The sequence below is a fragment of the Patagioenas fasciata genome, chromosome 4 (genome assembly GCF_037038585.1).
Source record: "Patagioenas fasciata isolate bPatFas1 chromosome 4, bPatFas1.hap1, whole genome shotgun sequence".
Taxonomy (NCBI): domain Eukaryota; kingdom Metazoa; phylum Chordata; class Aves; order Columbiformes; family Columbidae; genus Patagioenas; species Patagioenas fasciata.
Genome location: NC_092523.1, coordinates 25,794,210 through 25,800,209, shown reverse-complemented (window position 1 = coordinate 25,800,209; position 6,000 = coordinate 25,794,210). Strand labels below are relative to the sequence as shown.

The following is a 6,000-nucleotide window of genomic DNA, read 5'->3' as shown; positions in this document are numbered from 1 at the left end:
GTTGCTGCTGGATTCCGTAAACACCATGAAAAACCACCCATCCTTCTAGGTGGGCTACCCAGCCTACTTGATTATCTGGCTCTCCTTATTGCTGGAGGAGCCCTGGGATACCGCAGCTGGCATTTTGGGAGTGTCATTGCTACTGTCTCACCTTGCTGAGACTATTATTAGATTACCAACATAAGCCTTACTCTTCTTTTTCCCTCCACAAGGAGAAAAAATGTGGTGTGGTTGTGTTTCGTGGTGTGTTTTGTTGCCCCCACCCCCGCCCCCCGCCCGGGGTACACCTGCCCCCAGGCATAAAGTCTGCCCTTTCACACAAGGGCATCTGCTCTGGAGGCTGCAGACGAGCCGTGGACCAAGCAGCCCCCAGTGCCTCAGGGCAGCGGCCGCGGCCCGGGGGTGTCCGAGGCGGGAGCTGAGGCTGCTGGCCGCTCCTAGCGCCCCGGCCCGGCGGCGGGCTCACAACATGGCGCCGCGGCGCAGCCCCCCCACCCAGCCCCCTGCGGGCCGCGGCTCTGGGCGGCGGCCGGGGCGGCGGGAGAGGAGGAGGGGCGGCGGCCGGAATCGTTTCCTGGGTAAGCGCAGCGGCTGGGAAGCGTTTCCGGCAGGCTGGCCGCATCCCGCAGCGGGCTTACGGGCGCCTCCGGGAGCGACGCAACGCGGAGCGGCGCGGCGGGCAGGTGCGGTTCGCGGCCGGGCCGGGAGGGGAGAGGGGGCGGGCGGTGCCGTGCGCCCCGCGGCGGGGCTCCAGGTGCGCGGCCGCCTGCGGTGCTGCCGTTCCGACCGGCCCGGTGCGGGCGGGCGGGAGGCCGGGGGAGGGTGCCACTGCCTTTGCCCGGGGCTGCTCCGGCGCATCCTGGCCTCGGGCGTGCGGAGCCGGGGGTCCTGCCGCTTGCTGGTGCCCCCGCTTTCCCCCGCTGTCGCCGCCTTCCCAAGCCGTGCTGAAGCGCTGCGGTGCTGCTGCCGGGAGCTGGCCCGAGCGTCCGTGCGAACCCGGGCACTCCGCCCGTCGGCGGCGAATGGGGACGGCGGCCAGGCGTGTTCTGTTCTGGGGGTCAGGTAAAAAAGCATGAAAAGTGGCGAAAGTGCTTGTGGAAGTAGCTTTGTTTGTTTGTTTTTTGGTTATTAGAGTGGGCTTTGCGAGTTCAGCTCTGTGTTTAAATCATACTTAGGGGTTGCGCGCTGGGTCGCAAGTGGGAGTATCCAGCAATACAGTACTCGGAACAAAACGTGGACCCCGTTTAATCCCACTTGAGGTTCTCGGGAACTCGCTTGTATCCTGTCACAGCTTGAGAGAGAATGAATTCAAACAAATAAAATAGAAAGCGTAGTGGTTTGTGTTTGTGCTTCATTGCTTTGTCTGCTTTTTGGTGATGTTTTATAATTCTTGGCTGGGCTCCTGCTTGCTAGGGAGGATAAGTGCAGTTCTATGCTTTAAACACAAAATAACTAAAACCAATGAGAGGAAAAAAAACAACCAAACAAAAAACCACAACTGCACTAGTGATGGACTGGTAGGCTGTGTGTGTTGTGGATGCTGTTGGTAGCTGTACATGATAATGGTATTTGCAGTAAGATGTGTAGGATAACAGTATCTGCAGCAAGTTACAGTGCTTCGTTTAAGATCTGCTGTGTTGCCCCAGGAGCCAAGGCATGGGTTGCTGCTGCAGGATTGCTTTGTCCTCCATCTCACCACAGTGTTTCTGCAGTTTGTTCTAGAGCTGACATGTCTTCATCCTGCTATCTCATGCTCTGGTACTTTCTGAAAGCCGGAATGAGTTGTCTGTCTTGTTTTTAGAACTATTTTTTGCCTGTGTAATTGCATTTGGTTAAAATAAGGATGCAGGTGTCCTAGCACTTAAAAGGAGAGATATCCTTTTATGGTGACCTTGGGACAAAATCTTGGCTGATTAACTTCCTTGCCTGGAACAGCCATGCTGAGTGTGGGTATTTTTGTTTTTCCTTTACAGCGATGAGTGTTTGTTAGAATACTTCTTGGCTTGTATAGGTTTTTTTGCTACTTAAGAGAAAACGAGGTTTAGAGAAGACTCTTCAGTAGGAAGAATAGTTTTATTGTGTATAATGAAGAATGTTTGACTTGGTTGTAACAGAGAGGAAGATTTTTGGCTCTGAAGCAGCACAAGTGAGTGTGCCCTTCTTGGTGAGCAAGGTTTCTATGCAGTAGGTGGTAACAGTGTAGGAATCATTTCTAAGGAGAGGGGATGCATGGCTTGGGAACCTGGATTATTTCTTTTGTTTTTCAGTTCTACGGCTAAGACAGGAACAGCAACAAAAATGGTCATTTTTGGTGGGGTGTTGGGTGGACTCTGCTGTGCCCTCAGTCAAGAGAGGTGATGATTTCCTTAGGAAGTGTCCAAGGAACCTAGAGATGGCTGCTGCAGGATTTGAGCTGAAGAGAGTGGTGACTTCAGGATCTACTTAGGGAGTATTTGAGCATCTGAGATTGTCTAGTGTAAGAATTTTTTAGCAGAGACTGTGAAAACCTAAAATGAATTGTGATAGTTGGAAGGTGATTGATTGCATCTCTGTCATCTGCCAGATGGCAGATCTATGGACTTTGGAAGCTCTGACCTAGGTTGTGCAGTCACACTTGAGCAAATCATCTGCACTGAAAACAAACTATACCATATGTACACACCTTGCTAGTAGAAGATGAGGACTTGCCTTTGTTCCATGCTGCAAGCACAGAGCTCTGCTGCTGGGACTAGCAGACCAGGAGGCAGCTTGCTGACCAAGCTGCTGCTGTCCTTCTGTGGAGAAAGTAAAAGTGGTGGTGGGATGAGTTAGACCAGGACACTGGTAAGAGGGGTGGGATGGGTGCGAGCTCCCGGGGAGAGCCAGGCACAGGTCCTCTCACTTTTGCTGTGGATGGGACAGGTGCAGAGAGGGGCTGGTGGAAAGAAATGCTAATTTTAACAGAGGAGATGAGGAAAGCCTGGCTTGTTTAGCCTAGCAAGAGGCCTGAGAGAGGATATGATTGCAATCTGCAAATACAGCAGGGATATAAACACTAGAAAGGGAGAGGAGCTATTGAAGCTGAAGAACAATGTTGGCAGGAGAACAAACGTATATAAACTGACATGAATAAACTTAAGCTGGAATTTAGACCATTTCTTCCCTAAATGGAGTGAGGTTCTAGAACAACCTTCAAATGGGAGAAATGGGAGCAAGCCCCCTAACTGGCTCTTGAGGATATATCGAGGAAGTTTATACCGTGTGCTTGGCTGTGGCAGTAGGAGCTGAGGCTTGGTGACTCAGGAAAAACTTTTCCGTATGTCTGAGTTAACTGAATATAGATTTTCTGTGCTAGTGTTTCTTTCTTACTTTAAAAATGACATGCAAAACTGGCATAAAAATAAAATACTTCCTTTACAATTTGTGTCGCTGCTTAGAAAGGGTTGTGATGCGCTTAGTGGCCATTCTCTGAAATGTTTTACAGGTTAAGTTTTTATCCCCTCCAAAATAACAAGTGTTGGCTTACAGCTGCATCTAATTGTATGGAAATTCCTTTGTCTTTAAGTCAAAACTGTGCAAAAGGAGACTATATGTTAGTGTGTGTGGGAGCTGTTTGAGCTTATTATACTCCATGTTAAAAAATAAACTGCAGAATTATTTTTTTATTTTTCTGTTGAAGTAATTTGTAAATCCTCTCAAAAAAAGGGGTTTCTAGGGGACTGTACAGCAGAGCCAGATGGTGGGAACTGAGACCAGTGCTCCAAGCTATGCTGTGGCTGGAGGACTGGAATAAATGAAGTTTAAAGCGAGCTTGAAAACAAGTTTAGTTGAGCTCATTGTGTATGGGGTTTGTCTCATTTGCTGTTATACAGAACAGCTGAGAGTTATCTGGTGTGGTGGTTGCAGTAGCTGAGCTCATAAAGAAGTCTGTAGTCAGTTCTATAAACATTGTGCACGCATCACAGAATACAACCAGCTGTGGGTGATGTGTAATGAGTCCTATGACTGTCAGTAGTACCTGACCGCTTCTAGGAGAATGTCGTAAGTGATGGGCCAAACCAAGAGTTCTTCTCTGTAGCACAGAATGCCATACAGGACTCGAGCAAGCCACGTGGTGGCTGTTTTTGTCTCCAAACAGCACCTTGGAGATGCCTGCAAGTGCTTCTGCATTGTTTCCTTGTCCTATGACAGAAAGTGGCCTCTTGCCATCAGGAGGGATGAGGAGCTCTTGCAGGCTGACTTATACTTTAGGCTAGTTTATCACCTGCTGAAATCACATGTAAGAAAATTGAGGAGAGGTGAAAATGGGTGCATTTATGATGTGCTTCATTGACTCTGTGACTCACATCCCTTTTGCAGGGAAAAAGAGACCTTGGGACATGTACATCTAATGCATGAGGCTGCAGTTCCTCTTCTGGTTCCTTCAGAGCCTCTTCCTGAGCGTATGGGTGGGTTTTTTTTTTTTTAATTTATAGCTTCTCTGTCTGCCACCGCTATGAAAGAATGGGATCTTCTTGCCAGCCTCCTCCTGGCCCTGTCTGAGCTGACCACAGCCCAATGGGCTGATGGGCTCCAGGCTTGATGGGCAGTATCCCAGCACCTCTGGGCCTGTTTCTCTTTCCTTGTCTCATTATGGGTCTGGGCAGAGGACTAATTGCTGCTCTACCCAGAGACTTAAGGAGCAGAGGGTGCTGTTGGGATGCTCTGTGTGGTGCCCTGCTTTAGTTTCCTATTTTTTTAACGCTTCACCTTCAGTCTGCTCCTTTTTTGATCTGTTGCCTTCTACAACATTTTTTTTTTTTAATCTCCTTGTAAGCAGATGTCTAAGAAAAAATAAGAACAGGATGACCTTATTCAAAAACTCCTCTATAGATGTTCTCTGAGCCTCTGGCTATTCTCAGCTTAGGGCTGCCAGAGCTGGGTGCAACCTTTCCCTCTTCAGAAACATTTGGTGGCTTTTGGTTCCAAATGCTTGTCTGGTCTGTCTGCAGCCCACTGGGACCTTGTTGCAGCCTCCTCAGCCTTTGGCCAGGGCTGCTTCTGGCTGTGGAAAAATTTCCCTCCTCCTGCTTGTTCTCAGCTGGCTTCCTTCATTTGGTGGCTTTTAGCTTGTGTGTGTCAGAGATGGTTGGTGATCCTCTATTATGCCACTCATGATTTTGTAGGCCTCTGTCTTCCTCATCAAATTGATTTTTGACCTGCCTGAAGAGTTGCCTACTCAGGTGTTTTGTGTGGAAGCCATTCCTGAACATGAGCATCCCTTTCCTGGAGTCTGTCCCAGTTCTACATATTGTTTTAGGATGAGATCGGGACTCTATACAGCTTTCAACATGTAGGTGAACTCTGAGCTGTACAGTAGCATAATCGTGGTTTGTTTTCTTTCTTAATGATTTGTAATGTTTGCTTTGCTTTTTTGGACTGCTAGGGAGTTAATTTCGTGCATCTGTGAAATCCTAATGTCAGGATATTGCTCGGGAACATAGTTTGGAATCCCTCTGTTATGTGTAACCATAGTTGTGTCTTTTGCTTGTGCATCTTTTTACATTTATGTTTATTTGCATTAGCTTTTCTCTGTGCCGTTATTAACTCAGTCTCCCAGGACTCTCTGGAATTCCTCCTGTCCTGACCTTGCAACCACAATGAATTTATCATTGGCAAACTTCCTCAACTCGCTGCTCGTTCCCCTTTCATTGTCTCACATGAATGTGTCAAATAGCCGAAGTCTGAGCACGAGTCTTTGCCAAACTTCATTGGTGACTTCTGTTTGCTCCAAGAAGAGATTGTTTACTCTTATCCTTACCTGGTTTCCATTTTTCAACCATCTATCTCTCCACATAGGACTGTTTCTCTTACCTCTGTCTGCCTTGTTTCCTTAAGAAAGCCCTTAATTTATAAGAGGTTTGGTTGAAGTCCTTCTGGAAATTCAGTTAGCTCAGACTGAATGGATGTACCTTGTCAACAGGTGGCACCTTTGAAGAACTCAGGTTTGTTAGGCAGGGTTTCTCTCCGTACAAACCAAAC

The 6,000-nt window shown here is 48.2% G+C and overlaps 1 protein-coding gene across 14 annotated transcripts in view; it reads left to right on the top strand.

Annotated features, from left to right (window-relative positions):
* The first annotated feature begins 581 nt into the window (after positions 1-581).
* APBB2 (amyloid beta precursor protein binding family B member 2) overlaps positions 582-6,000 on the top strand; it is a 177,137-nt gene continuing 171,718 nt past the window's right edge. For 10 of the 14 annotated variants that reach the window (XM_065837831.2, XM_071807414.1, XM_065837834.2 and 7 more), the window contains exon 1: positions 588-683. The gene's annotated coding sequence lies outside the window, so the exon portion shown is untranslated. Of the gene's footprint in view, positions 684-1,001; positions 1,063-6,000 lie in introns of those variants that run through there. The other 4 variants (XM_065837829.2, XM_071807410.1, XM_071807407.1 and 1 more) reach the window with 4 other exon arrangements.